General features: G+C 40.6%; 1 long non-coding RNA gene across 2 annotated transcripts in view; it reads left to right on the forward strand.

The window, feature by feature from the left end:
- LOC139747622 (uncharacterized) overlaps positions 1–23640 on the forward strand; it is a 212106-nt gene that overhangs the window by 148628 nt on the left and 39838 nt on the right. For both annotated transcript variants that reach the window (XR_011712424.1, XR_011712423.1), the window contains exon 3: positions 9151–9211. This is a non-coding gene — a long non-coding RNA (uncharacterized lncRNA). The remainder of the gene's footprint in view (positions 1–9150; positions 9212–23640) is intronic.

The following is a 23640-nucleotide window of genomic DNA, read 5'->3' on the forward strand; positions in this document are numbered from 1 at the left end:
ATTATAAAAAGATACGTATCTACACCAGACGAGGAAGTGAAGGATTACAGTAATCAAACAACTTTGGATAGTTTGGATTCTTTATTCTAATCACAAATCTGCTTCAGTACAATTGTAATCATCTATCTATCTATCTATCTATCTATCTATCTATCTATATATATATATATATATATATATATATATATATATATATATATATATATATATATAAAGGTAAATCTTTAAGAATCTTTTATTTATCTCCAGTTTTCTCCTTCATCTTTCTTCACTTCCTTCCTGACCATTCTTCACGCTCCTTAGTCACTCTCCAACATCCTCTCCATTATTCTCCAGCTATTCCTCAACCCTTCTCTCATTCTTCAACGCTTTCTTCCACCCTCACGCTATAACACACCCTCTCTCACCCTCCAACACTCCCTCTCTCACCCTCCAACACTCCCTCTCTTACACTTCAACACTTTTATCCTTTTTTCAACCTCCAACACACCCTCTCTCATCCTCCAACACTCCTCCTCTTTTATTTCCTCTCTCTCTCTCTCTCTCTCTCTCTCTCTCTCTCTCTCTCTCTCTCTCTCTCTCTCTCTCTCTCTCTCTCTCTCTCTCTCTCTCTCTCTCTCTCTCTCTCTCTCATCCCCCTCCAACACTCCCCCTCCAACAATGCAGTACATCCTCCCTCACCCTCGTATCATTGTCATGACTTTATCGTCAATATATCATCATTAAAGCCCTCGTCTTTCCCCTCTGTAATCGCGTGACATCACATAACTCACTGACGTCAAATAAACCCGCATAGCATCATGCAACTTTAGCCAACAAAAATACCAAACCCCATCATACATTCTCACATGTTTTCACATGTGCAGATGTACTTCACCGCTTGACATAAAGAATCATTGAGCATGAGTCTCTACGCGTCTCATCCCAACACAAAGCAACACACAGAAGTGCAAAGCATGACATGGAATCAGAAAACATCACAGAGAATTACATAAGGCCACAACACGTCACATAGAATAGGGAAGTATCCCATGGGAGCTTAATGCATCACATATAATCACCAAACATCACCCAGAACCACATTGCATCACATACTCTCTCTTTACTGACAATTGCATAATTCATTAATCCTTTTCAAGCAGAACAAAGAGCTTAAAGCATCACATTTCATCACATGATCTGTCTGAAATATCACGAATGATACAGAAAATGCAGAGAACAATTAGAATAACGGTAAGGTACACAAGATTAGGTGTCACATATATAACATTCTATGATATATACATGATATCACATTAGAAGAAACATGATTGCCGGACACAACTCACTGTAGAGGCAACAAAGGCCACTGTACATCACGTGTTATCACATACCATCAAGAAAGATAAATGTTATCATACTATATCATATGAAGCAATAAAATAGTTGAGAGATCACCTCTTATCACATTATGTCACATGAAATAAGATTGAGTTCATATGATGCATGATAACATCAGAATTTACACCACCTATTCTGGTCCAGTATTATAGAACATCATATGATATCACAGTTTATAACATGAAGGAGCACAGTATCATTAAACGCCACATAAATCACATCACGTCACACGAAGTACACAGACTCATTAAAAAAGAATCTCATGATATCACATCACATCACATGAAGTAACACAGAGTCATAAAAGCATATTACATCACATCACATGAAGTGCGACGGCATAATAAAACCGGATGCTCTCCTACTGAATCACATGAAGAAGCAGTAATTGTGGCAACATCGTATGTACATCACATATCACGAGGAGCAACATAATGTTATCAAACATCGCATGGCATTGCATTGCAACATATTAAGTAAATTAGCATACATCACTTGATATCACTTTATATATATCACATGAAGAAACACATCATCCTTAAACATCACATGATAGCATAGCATACATATAATGGAGGAGTTAAGTCTCATAAACCATAGCATGGTATCACACAGTATCTCCATTTTGATTGTATCACCCTTGATAATGTATCACCATATTGTCACTCGTATTCCATCACACTGTCACCCTCAGTTAGCCCTTCAGCTGTCCCACAGCTCACACTGAATGTCTTGGATTATCTTCAGTATCATTCTCAGTATGTTGTATAGCAGTGTTCCCTCAAGCATTGTCTTAACGCTTCTATGCCATCCTTCACTCTTTGTCACAGTAAGCGTGGTTCCAGGCATATTTTCAACCCGCACTGACGTCACACTACACACTAGGCCAGTTTAAGTACACCCAAAACATGATCTTACACACTGGGCCGCCCACACACTGGGCCGCCCACACACTGGGCCGCCCGCACACTGGGCCGCCCACACACTGGGCCGCCCGCTTTACACCCGTAGCGCTACTTACGAAGAGGTCAGCAGGCCACCCGCAGCACATCCTGATCACCCTACTGCACACTTGGTCACCCTCAGTACACTCTAAACGTCACCCTTCACACTGGTACTGACCGTCACCCTCAACGCAACGTCACCCTACACACTCCTCCCCAGCGTCACTCTCTTGGCTTCACAGCTACACACTATGTCACCCTACACACTGGTCCTGAGCGTCACCCTCAGCACACCCTGGCGTCACCCTACACACTGGCATAAGACAACGCATTCTGCTGCACCTCAACCCTTCCCTTCCCTTCCCACAGCCATAACCTCTTCTTTTATCTTACCCACCCAAAGCCTCACTCCTCCTCTCACCACCACTCTTACCCCTTACCTTGGCCATATTACTCTCACCCCATACCCTGGCAACACTGTTCTCATTCCCTTACATCGCTGATGGCCCTCCTACCCTTACCTTGGCAACACTGCGCTTATTCCCTTATTCTGGCAACACTACTACCATCCCCATACCTTGGCAATACTGCTCTCACCCCTTACCTCGACAGCACTACACTCACCCCTTAGCCCTGACAACACTACTCACCCCCTAGCTTGACAGCAGTGTCTCTATTCTTACTTTGGCCATGCTCTTCTGACTCTTACCCCTTTCCCTTACATTGGCGATACTGCTCTTACTCTCCTCCCCTTATCTTGGTAACGATGCAGCTCACCCCTTACCTTTGTGATACTGAACGTACCTCTGTACAGCACACCCCACAAGCTTCACCCCTTCCCCTTACGACCATTAAGAAGAATGGAAGTTTTGGATGAACAAGGATTTGCAATTAATGGGGATTTGGAATTACAGAGGATTTACCAATAATGAGAGTTTTAAATCTGTACATCATGTAATGGATAAAAATCAAGACTGATCTGAGATACACATTAGCATGGATCTATGTATCTTTATTCTATGGGATTTAAGGTAATCTGATGTTGGAGATTAATAGGATTTAAGGTAATCTGATGTTGGAGATTAATAGGATTTAAGGTATCCAGAGACTGAGATTAACCAGGATTAAGACTTTGTATTGATCTAAGGTTTCTGATGGTTCAGATTAGGAAGGATTTATGATTCTTAGGATTTCGAACTGATGAGGATTTATGACAGATGAAAATTCAATGTACTAAGTTAAAACATTTCATATCTACGAAAGTATTAACTCTGACGAGAAAAATTTGATACATTTGAAAAAGAATGGGATTAACATTAAAAAGAATGGCCATGAAATTAATTAAGAATTATAGATTTGGAATTAACAATGTTAACAGAGCTTTGTAGGTGTTTTGACATAAGATTCTTTAACAATGTAAGAATCAGAATTATGTGAAATATCATATATCATATATCAGATCTTTTTTGCCATGTGTAGTTACCAATTGAAAACTAAAGACTGTTTCACATGACTGATGGTTTAGGTTCCGTAAAATTGGAAATAAACGAATAACAGACAAGGTGGATATTTTGTTCGCGAGGATTTCTGATCAATAGAGTTAGAAACAAAGTTAAGAAGGTTTTAAGATCTTTTATCATCAAAATTTAGAAGTGAGTTTTAAATGAAGTGAAACTATAAGTTTTAAGTATTTGACAAATTTTTGACATTTAGGATTAATATGGATAGGCAGTTTGGAAAGCAAAGGATTGATTGACTACCAGTTTATATCGTCTTTATCAGTACAACGCTCCTATCTTTCATATATAATCTTACATTATATAACCTTGTTATAAGATGATTAGGTAGTTTTACTCATAAATTCTTCATTAACTTATCTATGTATCTCTTCATGTACTTCCATATAAGACGCTATCATGAGCATTCGTCCAAAACCTCGAGGTCAAGTTGCTATGAACCTTCCCTCCCCCACATTACGCCACAAGATAGCGTTATACCACACACTGTTGACAAGATTAGGGGTGGGAATACCTCATCGCATGTTTGCACATCCATTGTGTTCTTAAAGTTAAAAGCTCGTGGGTTTGAATCCTCTTAGGGCTAGTCAATAAAAGAAAAGGGAGTTGAATGAGTCCCGATGCGTCCCTCTACGTCCACGGTTCATACACTACAGATGCGGTCTCTGAGGTCAAAATTTCAAAAGACAAAGACGTGTGAGAACCAACTTACGAAAGGTTTGGAGAGGATTAGTTATCTTGATCGACCACAATCAAGCTAACTTTCTTTCTTCTTCTGTGTCCCTTGAGCTACCTGAGTCGCACTGGCATTGTTTATATTTTCTCTTTACGTCATCGCTGCCACACTGAGTTATGGTTATACTGTTGCCCCACATTCACAACCATCACTATTGTTCTACGATCATTACCAGTATCACTTATAACCTACTTATCGCAATAATGATCAGCACATGACGTAATGAATGGTTGTGATTAGTAGCTTCTCTGATCAAGTGATGATCACTGAACCATCTGGCTCGATGTTGACCCCAAGGAATGGATCGATCCTGAACTCGTGAACTGGCTCGAACCTGATCCTACGATCAGGCTCAATTATGAACCCTTGAATTGGCTCAATACTGAACCCAAGAACCAGCTTTAGGATAGATCCATGAGCTGCTTCGACTCTACATCTATGAACTGCTTCGATATAGAATCCATGAATTGCGTCGATCTAGAATTCATGAATTTACTTTATTCTGAACCCATGAACCAGCTTTATCTAGAACCCCATGAACTGAGTGAACCCACGAACCGCCTCGACCCTAATAAAAGACAATTTTTCGTGAATCTTTCAGGTTTTGGAGTTGCCGTGTAGCCTTTTGTTCCTGGCTAATTTGGTCTTGCGGTTGGACAAGGAAGTATTGTTTTTGTTTTGTTCAGAAAGCAAAGACAGGAGACAGTTAGTCGGTCATGAAGTTGACGGCAAATACAAGTTTTCTTTATCTTTTATTTCCTAAAGAAATTAGGTTTCTTTTTTTCTCCCCAAAAGAAACAACGCGACTAAAGATCATTTCACTAAAGGAATAAACAACTTGCGCAATTACTTTCCGCTGGGATGTGAGGTGGGTCCCTTCTCTCCCTCACTCTCCCCTCTCCCTCCCTCACTCTCCCCTCTCTCCCTCTTGTCGGGAGCTCCCCTAGCTGTTCGCACCGTCACTCAGTGCATCAGAAAGAGCTTAGCAGTTTAGTAATTAAACCAACATCTTCCATGCTGGCTGTTCTGGACCCCGCTTATCACCGCCTGCATTTGATCATTCCCCCTCCCCCCCTCCCCCCAACCCTCCCCTCAGCGGGAGGGACCAGTGCATGGCTCCCGCCTCGCACGGCGTCATCAGCCAAGTGTGTCTGCCTGTGTTGCTCAGGGACTCAAGCTGGAGTCCCTCCGGACGAGTGTATGGGAAATGGGGTGTGTGGGAGGGTGTACAGTTTCCGTGAGGCCTGTAGCACAGGTGTACAAGTGAGCCCCTCTGGACGAAAGAGTGTATGGGAAATGGAGTGTATATAGGGAGTGTATAATTTCCACGAAGTTAATCGCAAAGGTGTAGGTGTGAGACACTCTGGGAGGGTGTGGGAGTGTGGTTGCCGCAGTCTGTTGGTGAGGTGTGGATGTGAATGTGTAGCTACTTAAGTTCATCATGCAAATATGTATAGCTACATTCATCACGCAAGTGTGTATAGCTATATCCATCGAGCAATCATGAAAACGTATGACTGTATGTATGTCGCCATATTTAAGTACATCATACTTGAGTCTTCCTGGTGTATCATACAGGCGTGTGAGTGAGTCGGTGTATACTTTTGGTGTATTTTTGTTATTCAATGGTACATGAACATGACTCGAAAGTATGTGTATTTTGCAATAAATATTGGGGGGTTGAGAAGCTAAAGTTTTTACAGTCTATTGGTGGCTAAGGTGTGCCTCCGTGTGTGTGTGTGTGTGAGTGTGTGTGTGTGTGTGTGTGTGTATGTGTGTGTTCGTTCGCGTTTATTTGTGTATGCTTGTGTGTATAAATGTTTGTGCAAGTGTCTGTGTGTTTGTATTTACCTATTTGTATAGTAAGGGGAGACTTCTACACTCGTAGGCTCCCATCTTTTGAACTTTCTACATCATCAGATATTCCTTCAAACATATGTGTAGTTCTAGTCATCCACCATACTCACACTTATACAACTCTTCGTTATGTCCTTTGTAACAAGCTTCTTGTCATGGCTTCTGGTTACCCTGGCATGGCATCTCACTCTCAGCATCATCTTGATTATTTAGAAACTTGAAGTCAGTAATCAGGTCACCCCTCCCTCCCTCCCTCCCTCCCTCCCTCACTCCCTCCCTCCCTCTTCTCTCCTTCACAGTGGACAAATCTGTTTCCCTCAGTCTCTCATTGTCGCTCAATTCTCTTGATTCACGAACAATCTTATTTGCTCTTCTCTGGACCCTCTCAATTAGATCTTTGTGTGTCTGTGTGTCTGTGTCCGCCAGTGTGAGTATGGTCGTGAGTATGTGAACGTGGGATTCTTTGTGTGTATCTGTACGTGCATGTGTGTTCGTGGATGTACGTGCATGTATGTAAATGTATATGTGTGTGCTGTTAGGCGTGTGTGTTCGTGTGTATTTGCGCCTGTGATTGTATATATGTATTTGTATACATGATTAGGTGTTTGTGAGTGTATATTTGCTTGTAGTCTTCTGAATATAAGTACTTTCTAGTGTTTGTGGGTATTTCTTATGTGTGCGTTTTTGTGAATAAGTACATGTATGTATATGCATTTGTATAGGTATCTGAGAGTACATTTGTGTATGAAGTTTGTGTGTTTGTTTCATTGCCTGTGTTTTTTGTGTGTATATTTGTATGGAAGTTCTGTGTTTGTGTACACGTCATTGGTTGTTTGCGCGCACGTAATTGGATGTGTGTTTGTATATTTGCTTATATCTATGGATGTGTTTTCTTGTGCGTTTGTGGATGTGGTGTTTTTCTACGTATATGTAATGGTACCTGTCTTTGTGTGTGTGTGTGTCTGTGTGTGTGTGAGAGAGAGAGAGAGAGAGAGAGAGAGAGAGAGAGAGAGAGAGAGAGAGAGAGAGAGAGAGAGAGAGAGAGAGAGTGTGTAAGAACCACACAACATTGGCCTGACCAGCCGTTGACACAACCCGCCTTACATATTCGTACAAAGAAACTGAGCGACGGACGCGCATTAGGTATTCGAACCTGTGTACTCGCGTTACTTTCAAGAGCTTTCTGCCAGTGAGAGGAAGGTCAGGTGTCTGTGCCACACAGACATAGTGTGTTTGCAGAAAAAAAAGTGAGTATGGATAATCTATTCTTGACTTCATTCTCGTTGACAACGAGTTTGTCTTTTAAACAATATCTGTGTCTGTTGTTTGTCTATTTCTAAATCACTTGATGTTTGTTTATTAACTATTAAGGAAAAAATAGTTTTATTTCTTGAATTCATGATTGAAAATGAAAAAAACTCAAAATTTTATGAAAATGTAAGAGTTCGATTTTTGAAAAAAGGACTTGAAATTTCTTTGTTACACAATGACCGAAAATACCCCGTACATCTTAGACTGAGACACATCGCGAAAACATAAGAAAAAGGCGCGGGTCGGAGGCTTGGCGGTGCGGCCCGCCCGCCGGCGAGATCCCGCCAGAAATATAGCCATTTCCCGCTCAAGATGTCCTGATCAATTTTGTTCTTATATATTTAGTAATCACGTTTATCGGTATGTATCTGAATAATCATTTCCTTTTCTATCCTCATATTTATTTTGAATCTGGTCGAATAGCTCACAGAGATGTTGATTAATCACTCATAACTCTCTTGCCATTTAATTAACAAAGATATGACTGGGTGAGAGTTTTAGATTCAAATGGCAGTTACGAATTACCCGTGTAATTAATGAAAATGTAACCATATAGTTTAAAGATATCTTGATACATGTATTGTAGATGTAAGATTACTTAAAGATATCTTGATACATGTATTGTAGATGTAAGATTACTTAAAGGACATACATATAACCCTTTTGATTAGGAGTTATATGATTTGTAACTATTTTTTCTGTTACTTATGTAATTCCTTGAAGATTCAGTCTATTCCAAATACTATTTTGGAAAGTGGTAAATAGGATTTGAATGTTGAGCTACTCTGTCTTCTTTATTCTCTATTTTGAATTTTACTTTTAAAAGACGACTCCTGAACCCTTTGAGCACTCTGGAACGACCTTTGTGCACGACGGTTCGACCCTTGGGCATGATGGCCAGACTACCATACCAAGAGTCGTGCCATCGAGGTCATGAGACGTGACCTCGTCATCTGAGGATTACCAGACACAACAACTGACAGTTGTCCATGCTATTCAAAAGTAAATGGTTTAATACATTTAGGATTTATGGTCATACTTTGTGGCTTTAAATCAGTGATCAATCGTCCTCTATATAATAAACTTTATATACGCATTTAACCAAATGATATATGCCTGTCCTACTCTTAGTCGTATAGCATCTATAGCAGTGACAGCGGGATGACAGTGATAACATGTCACAGCTGCTGACTTCCTCAATCATCTTGCCTTTAACCTTACATTAAGTTCTTTCATTTATTGTAGGTCATAGCAATTCATGTTTCGATTGATTTTGTAATATACAAGTCTGCATTTTTCTTAATGTTTCTTAACGTTCTCCTCAATTCATATTAAAAGCTGTGATTAAAAACTTTTCGGCTGTAGAAGTGTGACCAGTTAATTAAGAATAACATTTTTTTTTCAGGTTCATCAGCCATGGAAGCCAGGTCTTCAGATCCGTTTGTCGTAATTTACTGAAGATATACGTAAGTACCGGATTGTTTGCTCCACTGATTCATAACACAATGGAAAATGATCATCATTATCTAACAATACGATTATCTTGTTTTCTCATCCATAAGTCTTTACATTTCTGCTACATACTGTAAAGTATGCTCACTTAACGTTTAAATTTCATCAATACTTTTGAGTATTTTTTGTTTACACTAAGAGTTGATATTTGGTATCATGATAACTTCCTGGAGATACATTAGACAGTTGCTATATTCAATTCCCTTTGCAACTTTCACTATAATGAAAATCAAAATTCTAATCATTGGTCATTCATTTTCTTGATTTCTCAGATATAAAGACTTTTCATTCCAAAACAAATTTACTTACAATACAACAATAATGTCTTACCAGGGAAAGGCACGTAGCTGCTGAGTTATATTCTTTTTTTTCTCTTTTATTCAATAAGGATATTTGCTCACATCTTCACGAGTAGTTTATCAGAGGAAATAACCATACGACACACATGTACCCGCTGTATCAGTGGCACGGACCAGTTCCCTCACGAAAGAGAATTAATAAGAAGGGAAACCCGCTTGTTTCTACCTAACGTCACATTCATGTACGTAACTGTACGTAAGACATGATGATGATCACATCCGTCTGGCTAGAATGGTCTACGCAATGATGCTCTGAATAAAGTCAACTTACAATGATTTATTAATCTTTTTGAGGATACAAAAAGTACATGATACACAGGGCCTCATGATGTGTAGAACTCTTCGTAAAGGACAGATAGGTAATTAAACACACACACACACACACACACACACACACACACACACACACACACACACACACACACACACATACACACACACACACACACACACACACACACATGAATTATTCAGTAATGATAATAACGTTATTACAATGAACGACTTTGTTTATCATTGAGTTCCATTGATGAATCACATACATGTAACTATCTACGCAAACTCTTAACTATAGCAGAGGTTCTTAATCCTAGAAGTAAACATAAACTTTCGATTGTCTTTATGTTGAAAAGACACAGAGCCAGAAGGTACAACAACCATATTCATATATACTATGATTTGTTTCCTTTTGAATTATGAATGTGATATGTACATATTCCTGAAGTTCGTAATATTCTGACTCATTATCATTCATGAATATGATATAAAGCAACAAGTTTACTATACTTTTTCTTTCAATTCTAATTATCCATGAAAATAAGAGATTCTAATTCATCTAAAAATTTCAAGAAAACTCAGTAAATACAACAAATATATTTTTCCTCTAAAGAGATTACCATAATCAAGAACTAGAAAAATAACACGATGATTCTTAAGCATTCAAACGTTAGATTTTCCAAGTTCAGCCTCTCAAAGTGCGCCTCACACAATCTTAACCCTAAATCGTTTTTTCAATGTTTCCACTCGTCAGAGAGGCCAGAGCCTGGTTTCAACACAGACATAGGTATATCTTTAGCGTTTTTCAAATATGTGTCGCTCGTGTCCAAGTGATCATGATAATGACATTCCCAACCTAACAATGGTTAGAGAATAACAACATCTTCAGCAACTAGTAGCAATTGATAAATGATATAAAATCAAATGTATCGGTTATGAAAATGGAACTGATAATGACATTTCAATGATGGTGATATATAATAGTAGATATAGCAACAATAGGAAGATGGCTAAAACAGATGGCATCACCAAGACATCAGATCGTAGGACAAAGATACATTTCTTTTTTTGAAGGATACTGTTGTGCAAACTTTAAATCCTGTAATGGTGTTTCAAGTCCTTCTTTTAAAGGAGTTAAAATCGAAATAGACTCACAGTACACACATTACCATCCACATAACATATATATGGTAACTCGATGACCGCATCTGAGACTAAAACACATTCTATATTCTATGGTAGAAGTATACTTAGTAGATGTATCATACCAAAAGGAAAAACAGTTAAAGGAAGATTCGTTATAGTGTTGAAAAATATGAAGTTCTGTTACCAAGATGAGAGGAAATATTTCCTTGAAGTCAGGTTGGTCTCCATGGGTCACCCTTGTCTTCAAGGAGGTCTCCATAGCGTGACCTTTCTCCGAAGTCAATTGATCACATAGACCGACCTAATATCAAAGTCAAGAGGTCGCTTTAGAATGACCTGTTCCTTGAATTGGAAGAGAACTAGGGAAGACGGGATTCATTCCTTCTTTCATTGCATTCTCCTGACTGTCAGGATACCATCAAGATATAAGCAGAATGTTGATAAAACATGTAAAATGTGAGGTAGAAGCTAACACATTACTTGTTAGATATATGAAAATAAGTAGATACAAGTAAAAAGATAAGTATAATAAGTAGACCTCAGTACAATATCATCAGTATAATAATAACTGAACTGAATTACACAGAAAGGACAGAGGCCTCAAATTTGCCCACCGTGGAAGAAGGAAGAGTGAGGGTTGAGTTGATCAGTTCCTTTAAGATACTAATCCAGAGTGATGACATAATCAGTGAACAGTTCTTCGTATGTTGTATGGTGAGAACAACCAGAAGCCATAACATGAAAGTAAGCAGGAAACTTATGAGAAAAGATGTAACGATGTACATTGATAGTATGAGTAGTAGATGAAAGAAATACACTGAATAATGAAACTGTAAGTCTGAATACCTTACAAAGGTTTAGAAAGTTGTATGATAATAGAAAAGGTTTAAGGGATGGGGTTCCAACGAGAGTAAACACTACCTTCCCATACGGTGCAAATGACTAATCATAAATTGGTAATCTATAACAAAGGCATGTACACATCACAATTATCACACAAGTATATACACAGAGACATAGCTCTACAAAGACACAGTACGTAAACATGTAAAAAACTAGTTAATATCTCAGGGACAATCATTTACAGAGACTCACACGTGAAACTGTCTTGGTTATCTATGCAAACTGATGAAGGTCTGGAGATATTTCTTGTAAATTGATTCAAAGCAAAAAACATAAAGAGATTGAGTAAAGATCCGGCTATAAACACATCTTCTAAGACTTGGTCATTGTTCTCTAAAACATATTTGTGAGAAGAGCAGAAAAGTGGCAGCCACGTATTACTGAGAGTTAAGTACGTAGAATTACATATAACACAGTAACAGAAGTAGAGTACATGTACATAAGTATGAGAAGGTGAAATAAATTGTATGAAAATGAAATTAGAGAACATGTACACAAGATGATTAGAAACCCGTGAATGTACAAATACATGGAGGAGAAAACAGAGTCAATAATCACAAAAAGCTGCTAAAACTGAAGGTAATCATAAGATATTCGTGATCTAAGAATACAAAGAAGAAAAATGATATTACACAACTGAGGGTCCATGATTCATCATATAACTTGAAAACCAATGGTAAAAATTGAGGGATGATGAGAGAATCAGGAAAATTACTAACTGAAATATAATTATGGAAATCTTGATTTAATGATTCAACTTGTCCCAGTGTTGCAGGTGCCTCCTGAATACACTCTACACTTTCCGTCCTTGTGGCTGAATACATGCGCGCTTCAATGAGACGATAAGACGATTTGTGCGTTCTTAAAAGACGTTTTTAGTCTCTCTCTCTCTCTCTCTCTCTCTCTCTCTCTCTCTCTCTCTCTCTCTCTCTCTCTCTCTCTCTCTCTCTCTCTCTCTCTCTCTCTCTCTCTCTCTCTCTCTCAATATTCCTGTATCTTTTCATCATTCTTTCTATACAGTGTTATTCGTGCTTTTATTTCAATTACGTTTCTTGTTGTTTCTGAATGTTTCCTTCAGTGATCATAGATGCATCTTAGATATCTACAAATCTCAATTTTCCCTGCGTTACAAACGGTATATCAGTCTCTTGACTTATATCATTCAATTGCTACGACACTCGAAGTCCAATAACATTTTTTATCAGTTTCATACAAGTCTTTAGGTATCACTTGACCCAGCTTCCCTACCTTTATGGTACCCCTTTGACTCTCCTAGTAAAACATGTCATACTCGTATTGTCTCTTATCTCGCAGTATCCTCACATATCTCTCAGCAGCCCTGCGTCTCTTCCCGTCCTTCTCCGTCTCTCTCGTAGCTGCCATTCGTCACTTTCTCTCACATCTCTCCCAGTAATCCCACGTCTGTCTGTTTCTCAGTAAGTCCATGTCTCTTTCATGATCTCTCCATATCCCTGAAATCTCTCTGATCGACGCTGTCTATATGACAACTTTACTTTGTTTTCTTTAAACTTCCGGTGACCTCGTTGCGCCCAGCGTTACGAAAAAGGTTATATAACGTTCCGTACTTGATCTTTGTCACACACACACACACACACACACACACACACACACACACACACACTATTGTAAAGGCGTCACAAAGCCATAAACAAGGGAGTTTCGTGAGCGATTTGCACTGTGTTTGGTCGCCATACACCGCAGCTCAGCGCTCTATAAAATGCCTGACTGCTATGCATGGATATTGACGGCTATGCACAAAAAAAAGGACTGCAGTCAAGAGCGTATAAGTGCTATGTAATGTAAGATGATGCCGTTGTTATCAGCATCTGGCCGCTATGTACAGCATGTGTATGCTATGTAAAGCACATAACTACTATGTAGATACCTGATCGTCAATGTGTAGCACCTCTTCGCTATGTACAATCGTTAGCTGCTATGTATTGTGACTGACTGCTATTTGCATCACCTGTGTGATGTATTCATAGTCTAACCGCTATGCACTGTGTCCATTAGCTATATACAATATCTATGTAGAGTATTTCACCGTTATGTAGAAATTTCACTGTAGAGTGCTTTGCCGTGCTGCAAAGTACATCACCGCTATGCAGAATCATTCTCTGCTATGCAAAATGTGTCATCGCTATGCATGAATATTTCATTACGGTGTACAATATTTCACCGCTGTGTAGAATATTTCTTTGCTGTAGGAGAATGTTTCACCGTTATAAAGAACATCTTATCATTAAAGGAAAATACATTACTGCTATACAGACATTATCAGTACTACATAGCATTTTTCATAGTCATAACGATCATTTCACCGCTATATATAGGGAATATCTCACTGATATTTGCAGTATCTCAACACTGTAGGAGAATTATATAGTTATACTGAGTATTTAACCGCTGAACATAATTTTTCACTGCTATGACGAATGTTTTAACTGTAATGTAGAATATTTCGACATTCTATACAAACGTCTTCTGCCATTTGAGTATTCTATAACCATGTACAACATCTTGCTCATTAACATCATCTTACCATTATATACCAATCATGAACAGTACGTGATGGTCATCCACCATCTTACCAAAATGCGCAGCAAACGTACATTGTGTGGAGCTTATGGCTGTGGTGGAAGACGTACAGACTAGTAACTATATACATTGGATGTACATAATCATCATTGTGTACAGACCCTTAAAGTAATGGACAAGTAATGACCATTCTCAACAGCTGTTATAAAGCCGAAGGAAAGACTAAGATATGAAGTTCGTGTCATGGATTTATGCTGGCGTTGGCAGCTGTGTCATGGATTTATGCTGGCGTTGGCAGCTGTGTCATGGATTTATGCTGGCGTTGTTTGATTTATTATGGCGTTGGCAGACTTTGCTAGGGGCTTAAGCTGGTGCTGACAGCAATACCAGACGTTTCGTCTGGAACTGACAAAAGTATCAGGTATTTAAGCTGGCGATGATATGAGCATTGTATTGCCACCAACGTTGCGCTTATCTGGAGTAACTGAACGTTTGCCAGCAACACTCGTGTGTTGTCACTGGTGAAATACTAGTTACTTAGGGGACTAAAGAGTTCCGACCAACACAGAAGTGTTGCTGGTGGCAATAGAATTTGACCTTTAGCGATGAAGTGTTGCGTCCCTCTCTTTTCTGCTAACACTGACACCAGAATGTTGTCATCAGCAACTAGTGATGTTGTTCATGGCACCGCAGCAACACTGTTGACACCAGTGTGTTGCCACCAAGACCAAAATTGCTTAGCCAAAGAGAATCATTACTGTATACAAGAACGTTTGACCAGAGAGTTGCCGCTAACCCTTAAGTAGCGATTCGATTTCGTCACAGACAAAAAAATGTTGCTAGTGGCAACAAAACTTTGCCATTTATCCCTGAACCACATCTGATGGATGAGGGCTTTGCCATCTACACGAGAGAGCTGCTAGTGGCACACTAACATTATACACAGATCAGGGATTTGTCAGATGCAATATGATTTTCGTCATGTTAACAATATTGTTATTAGTGGCTCTGAAATGTTCTATATACACCAGAACTGGTAGCGTTATAGCACTGCTATCAAGACCATAGCATTTTACGCCAAAATTTGCTGTTGGCAAAGGTCTTCTCTGCGTTGTTTTTTCTTTCTTTCTTTTCGTAATTTCTTGCCTCGTTACGATACCGGTTGTCGAGATGAATAATTGAGACTAAACTCGTGATTTCTCTGAGAAAGAAACCGTCACTTGTGTTGGCTGTTCCTTGTGGTTAACCAGGTGGTCACTCTCTGGTTTCCAGATATAATTGAGGTAAGAAGACACCGCTGTCGTGATGGTTACGTACTATTACTTGTCGCAAATCTATTCTTTTTGTCTTACAACAGTGACGGGGAAGACGAAAGTAATCACACACACACACACACACACGCACACACACACACAATTTACCTAATCATGGAAATTATGATGATTGCAGTGGAATCTTAGTAATGGTGGTAATTATGGTGGTAATACTGACAAAAGTATTAATGAACTGAGGCAAATTATTCATGATCTTGGAATTATTGATGATGAGGAAGGATCTAACCGGATGTTAATGATGACTTAAGCAAGACGATAATGATCATGATAATGATACCAATGAAAGAATAATGATAATGACAATGATAATGATAACAGATATGAAATCTATAAAGGTGATAATGATTATGTTGAATACTGATGATAATGTTAATGATAATAATTGATGAAATGTTAGAGTGACATCAGACATTCTACCTCCCTTACATTTACTGAAAACACATCCGTCACCACATCCTCCACCACATCCCATCCTTCACCACATCTTCCACCATCGTCGCATCCTCCAACACACACCTCCATCACCGTTACATTCTTCAACACCTCATGCACCACCGTCACTAAACCCACTGCCACTGTCACATCCCCCAACAAACCCTCCATTCACCACCATGTCCTCCAACAAACACCCCCACCACCGTCACCAACTCCCACTATCACCACGCACCCTCACCATCACCGTCACAAACTCCCACTGTCACCACGTACCCTCACCACCACCGTCACCAACTCCCACTATCACCACACACCCTCACCATCACCGTCACCAACTCCCACTATCACCACGTACCCTCACCACCACCGTCACAAGCTCACGTCATCACATAACCCTCCACCGGCGTCACACCTCCAACACCACCATCAAAAACCCCCACCACCGTCACACGCCCCGCCGCTAGGGGTCACATTGGCCAGCACATCACCAGGAATGCACTGCCCACCCCTTCCTTCAATTACCAATGCAATATCAGCGGCTGGTGTCAGCAACAGCACCAAAACTCTCTCTCTAACATCAACACACACACACACACGCTTGCCCCCTCTCCCTAACACAAGCCAAACATTACCTATCATTCTAATTCTAATTCTAATATGCAGGCACTGTCTGTCTTTCATACTATTTGACCTATTTTTCCCTTACCGTGAACCAGAATAATTCCAGTCCTTCTGACACAAACACACCTTTGGATCAACACATTAGATCAATACATCATTTCCAAGACTGATACGAATATTTCCTCTAACTTGAACACAGTCATTACACTGTTGGTATCTCTCCACCATGACTGAGCCCTCGTAACACATGGTAGACCACTGCATCATATGATTATTGTGTGGCAGTCGGCAACCCAAGGGTACACTGCTGTGATGTCTGTTTCTTTCCCCGCACCTGTAACTTTTAGAAGTCTTTATCTTTTCATGTTCTTTCTGATAGTTAAGACTTTTCCGTTTTTAGATGAAAGCGCGCGTCCTCCACCTCAAAATTCATAGATTATTCTTCCTCTTCTGCCTACCTTTATACCCTTTTTTTTTAACTTCACTCAAGGCCTGGTTTTAAACCAAACCGGAACCCACGAAATGTAAAACCTATAATAAATGTTACGTTTTAGCATAAATCTAAGCATTACCAATTTTCTAACAATAAAACAATTACTAAGATGATTCACAGTATGTTCTTTTGTCTTACTTTGGGAAAATAGGTTTTTCTTTCTTAAAACTAAATTCAACGTTGCCTGTCTTTCTAACTCATCACAAAAAGATCATTTTAGAAATGTAATCCATATTTCTTAGTTTAACACTATCAATCTTTTTTCCTACTACAACCCAATTACTGCTGAATCTACTATCATTAATACAAACATTCTGTCTAACACCATCCAAATTTAGTTGTTTTTAGATATCAACACAGCTTTCTAGACGATCTTTATCTTTCTAACGCCACAAAACGTTTCCTAACACCACTCCTAACATATTTCTTGCACAAAAACGATCTTGCTAAACTTATATCAAGGAGACCTTGAGGTTGTTCTATGAACACTTACTGGATAAAAACCACATTGATTTTAGCGCCACCTGCCGCTCATAACACAAACTCAAGCGCTACATTGAATTTTAACGTAAGAAGTAATTAATCAAACAAACGTCTCTTCCAGCAACCACTCACTTAAGTATCATACCTCATGAAATAGTCCCTCAAACATTATCTCCCACTAACCTATCCCTTAAGCATTATCTCTCACTAGACAACCCTTCAATCACAAACATCTAACGATTCTTAGAACATTTTGATATCATAATTCATGTAAGAGTATGTATCCTAACCATTCTTAAAGAAAAGGAATTGAAAGGTCTGTGAATACAAGGGCCATGTTTATTGTATCTATTGTTTCATAGGGAACAATGGCTCGAGTAAGCAGTCAATAAAGATCTGAAGACACACCTTGGCTGAACATTTAAGAATGGTTTCCCATTCACACTTACAGCCTGCAGGTGGAACGAGATGATTTAGCCTTAAAGAGAAACCATTACCATTATTAAGCTACTACTGTTACTGTCACTACTGCTTCTACTGCTACCATAATCACTACTACTACTACTACTACTGACGGCCAAGATGATTTGTCCCCACAAAATCTAATTTTTTCTAAGATGACTAATAACTTTCAGATATCAGTGAACATTTTTGAGCATGTAAGAATATACGGGTACATACATACATACATACATACATACATACCATTAACAAAATCTCAGAAGGTAACAAGGGACTTCTTGAATTAGACATGATATCGTCCAGCGGGTGTAGCCTCTGTTACTAGTATGAAACATTGTTTCAATATCTTTGTGCTTTTTTCAGTATAGTAAATAGTAAAACTGTATTTACAGAACATTCCGGGTTCATGAGATGATTCTATTCTAAGAATGAGAAACCGTTGTGATCGGTAAAACTTTCTTTGACAAAGAAAACTAAGCTTGAAACAATGTGCATAATCTATATTTGATTTAGAGTTGTCAGAGGTTTTCCATGAAGAACTTAAGTTGATTTACAGCCTCTAATATGAACACTTGGGCAATCAGGAACGAGTGGTTGTGCTTCTGGTAAATGTGTTTTATCTAACACTAAAGAAACAGGAGAATTCAATCCTTAAATCATAGCTTGTAAGAATACCTTTGTATCACATGGAACAATCAGTGTTACCCTCGGTAACAAGGACCAGTATGATGACTGGGTAGAAAGTGTTCTCCCACACTAAGAGTTCAGGGAAACCAACGATGGTTGAGTCACCATTCTTTCAAGGATGTAAACCCCTTGATACAATGGTGCAACGACCGACCTAACGTCAATGGGAGACGATGATTCTCAGGTCATTTCCTAACTGTCATCTGACCTGACCTGACCTGACCTGACCTGACCTCTTTTTTTTTATCCTCATTTAAGAGGCTGATCATAGGTGGATAAACAGTCTGACTATCGTTCATACAGGCGTGTCATCCTAGCCTCACTCATGCGCATTCAGATGATTCTTCCCACACATAACCCAGTGCATTCCGACCTTATGAATGAACGTCCTTTCCCTTCCTTCAACAGTACTCTGCTGAACCTCATTGTTATAACATTAACTTAACCATTGCCTTTCACTTGAGCGGAAACGTAAATGTTAATCGTCGGTGAAAATGTATTTCATGGAAAAATGATCTTGCCATGGCCCGCCCAGTGAGGCCTTCCCATGACTGGTCCTATTGATCGCTGCTCTAATGGCAACTAATGTATGAAGCCTGGCTTTCACCACACCTCCCTCTCTAACACTAACTCAAGCATGACCTCTCTAAAATACTTTGTCTCAAGCGCTCATCGAGGTCACCTTAAGCGTTAAATCCCATTCAAGTATCAGCTTAGCCTCAAAATCTCTCTCTAATATTAACTAGTAGCATAAGGTTGTGTATCTAAGAGCATCTGTATCTTAAAGCATTTTTTTCTGACATCCTATATATTGTACTTAATGTTCTGACATCCTATATCCTATACATTGTACTTATTGTTCTGACATCCTATATCCTATATATTGTACTTAATGTTCTGACATCCTATATCCTATATATTGTACTTAGAATCCCCTGTATCTAACAGTCCGTACCCAAATCCGCTGTATCTATTACCCTGTATCTATAAACTCCCGTGTCTGACATTCTGTAACCATTACCAGGTGTTAGATACAAGCAGCATTCAGCATCTAACACTACCCTGTGTATTATACTTCTGTATCTAACACCACCATATCTACTAACATATGTATCTGATACCGCCTTTATCTGACACCACATGTATCTAACACCTGTATATAACGTAACTTTATTGAACATCTAGCAATGTTTATGTCTAGCACACTCTGTATCTAATGCCTCTATATCTAAATGGCCTGTATGTAACAATACTTGCATGTAACACAATCAGTACGTGACATCGTTCATTCATCATACTTTTCTTTATCTAACGTCGGCTATACATAACACCAACCATGTCTGTGATTGTGCTCATCTAATGCTATCCACATCTGGCACATTCTGTATCCAAATACATCTAACGTTGAACTCTTTACACCACCATATCTATAAGAGAACATCTAACATTGCGTAGAAGTACCATCACATTTATCTAACTCCGTCTATATATATCATCATCCATATCTAACACTGTGTATGTCTATACCACTTATCTAACACCAACTGTATACAAAACACCGCTCGTATCTAACACCAGTCGTACTAGAACTTCCTGTACTTAACACCACTATTACTAACATTACCTCCATCTAACACCGCTCGCGTCACACCGCTCGCACTATCACTGCCTCTATCTAACACCATATGTTTCTAACACCGGCAACCAGCAGCAACAGCAGCAGCAGCAGCATCATAACCTCCCCCTCCTAACACCAACTCAAGCGCCAGTTCACGTTATATCAGGCTAGCCCTCAACTAGAGGGCTGCCCTAACCCCTAGAGCAGCGGAACAAGAGCTGGCCCTTGAGGGACACCCCCCCACCCTACCAATAATGACGGGTAATAATTGATGCTCTGTACTGAATATCTATTTGCCGGGATGTTTATGTAGGCGGCGCTTGAGCGGACCATGCACTGGGCAAGCGCGTGTATGCGGGAAATGCTTGGCGAGCTGCCTGCCCCACCGGCTCTCTGCATTCACACTCCTCTCTCTCTCTCTCTCTCTCTCTCTCTCTCTCTCTCTCTCTCTCTCTCTCTCTCTCTCTCTCTCTCTCTCTCTCTCTCTCTCTCTCTCTTACGCCCCTAAAATCCTCTATTGAATATAATATACATATACATATTTGTGGACGGAATGATAATATGAGCTGATAGAGAAGCCATGAATCATTAAATTCGTCATGTGATATGTACTTTAGTAGGGGGATGGGGAGGTGTGGGTGGGTGGTGTGTGTAATGCACAGCCTCGCCAATATGTCAGTGAATGCACAAACTGCATTCCCTGGGCGTTACTATGGCAATGCGCTCCCGACAGCCAGCGACGGCAAACAGCCCACCATGATAACCCACGTAAACAGATGGTTAGGAGGCAACCCCCGTCTTGACTTATCATATCTGGGGAGTGGGGGGAGGGGGAGGGGGGTGGAAGAAATTCCCCCCCAAAAGGTCATTTTGCTGTATGATGCATTTCACCCCCCGTTTAATTAATTAAACAGGTTTGGATATAAAAGTTTCATATTCACAGAGGGGAATGTGGACTGATTGAAATGACGATTGCCGCCCCAGTCATCATCAGCACAGGCTTAGCAAGGGGGAGCGGAAAGCATGCATGATTCCAAAATGAATTTCGTCCATGGCATATGTCGATCCTACCGGCTAAATCCCCCTCTCCCTCCCCAACGGCTTTGCCTCTCACTATGTATTCCACTTATGTCTCTCTCCCTCCCTCTCTCTCTCTCTCTCTCTCTCTCTCTCTCTCTCTCTCTCTCTCTCTCTCTCTCTCTCTCTCTCTCTCTCTCTCTCTCTCTCTCTCTCTCTCTCTCTCTCGTCATCCCCAACTTCCCCCACCTCCCCCTGCCTATCCCCACCCTTCCCCAACACTTCTTCCCTCTCTCCTCCCTAACTCCCTCTGCCTCTCCCCTCCCCCTGATTTTCCCTCCCTTTCCCTCCTTCCTCAACTCCTCCTGTCCCCCCTCCATCCCTCCCCCCAACTCTCCCTACCTCTCTCCTCTCTCTCCATCTCCCTCTCTCTCCCCAATTCGCCCCTCCTTTCCTCTACTTCCCCCAGCTCTCCCCAACTCTCTCTGCCTCTCCCCTCTCTCCCCCAACTCTCCCCTCACCAAATCCTCTCCTCCTCTGCTTCCCAGTCCCCTCCATCCGTGGCTTTACCTCTCACTCTGTTTTCCACTTGTGCATTTATCTCTCCGTCTCTCTCTCTTCCCCTCATCACGGATTCTCTGTTTATCCCCCTTCCCTCCCTACCTCTCCCAGCCTCTCCCAGCGTGGGTCTCCCTGCCTCTCCCAGCCTCTCCTCATTCTTGTCTCTCCCAGCTCTCCCTGTCTCTCAAACCTCTTAGAGGCTTTACCTGCCTCTTCCACCCCTTCTAACATTTCCCTTTCCTTTTCCAGCCTCTCCCGGCCTAGCCCTACCTCTCCTCGTGTCTCCTCACCTCTTCTAGACTCTCCCCATCTCTCCCAACTCATTTATGCTTCTTCTTATCTTCTCTCTGCTTTTTCCAGTCCCTCCCTATACCTGCCAGTCTCCTCCTGCCTCTCCCTATTTCTCCAGCTTCTCCCTATTCCTCCCAGTCTCTCCCTAAACTCCCAGTTTCTTCCCACCACTTTCTCTGCCTCCCTCTACCCTTTCTGACTCTCCCTTTCTCTTCCTGTCTCTCCCTGCCTCTTTTTGCTTTTCCCTGCCTGACCTGCCTCTCCCTTCCTCTCCCTGCCTCTCCTGCCTCTCTCTGCCTCTCCCTGCCCCTGTGGCTCCGACTCCCTCACCCGGCCCCGCTTAGTTCTGTATATATATTTGATATTTTTTGCTTTTTGTTTTCACCCGATATCGCATTCTGTCTGTCTCCCTCTCCCTCTGAACGTCCCCTCACCCTCCACGCTCACCCTCCACCCTCCACCTCACCCTCCAACCTCCACTCTTACCCTCCACTCTCCCCCTTCACTCTCACCCCCTCTTTCCGACCCCTCCTGCATATCGCTCTCCTCTCCTCTGTCTGTTTTATATTGTAACCGTCCTTCTCTGACCTCACCTACCGCCTCTCTCTCTCTCTCTCTCTCTCTCTCTCTCTCTCTCTCTCTCTCTCTCTCTCTCTCTCTCTCTCTCTCTCTCTCTCTCTCTCTCTCTCTCTCTCTCTCTCTCTCTCTCTCTCTCTCTCTCTCTCCGGGTTTTATATATATCTACTCTTTGGTTGGGGTCCTATAACCCCGGGTAAATATTAAGTCAGTAAATATTGCAGATTTTTATATGAAATTAATTATATAAAGTTATCATCGTATTGATCCGCCATGCACAACCACACACCCGCCCCATCTATCAAATTATCTATCTGTCTATCTCTCTTTCTATCCGTCCCATACACTATAGTGGCAGAGTCTGTCTATACATCTGTCTACATATCTGCCTGCTTATATATTAGTCTATCCATTCTATTAATCTTTAAAACTGTATACAACGCACCGGTTTGCATGAGAGCACACACACACACACACACACACACACACACACACACACACACACACACACACACACACACACACACAATAAACAATATCTGTCGCTAATTAACATTAATTT

The sequence above is a fragment of the Panulirus ornatus genome, chromosome 69 (genome assembly GCF_036320965.1).
Source record: "Panulirus ornatus isolate Po-2019 chromosome 69, ASM3632096v1, whole genome shotgun sequence".
NCBI classification, from domain to species: domain Eukaryota; kingdom Metazoa; phylum Arthropoda; class Malacostraca; order Decapoda; family Palinuridae; genus Panulirus; species Panulirus ornatus.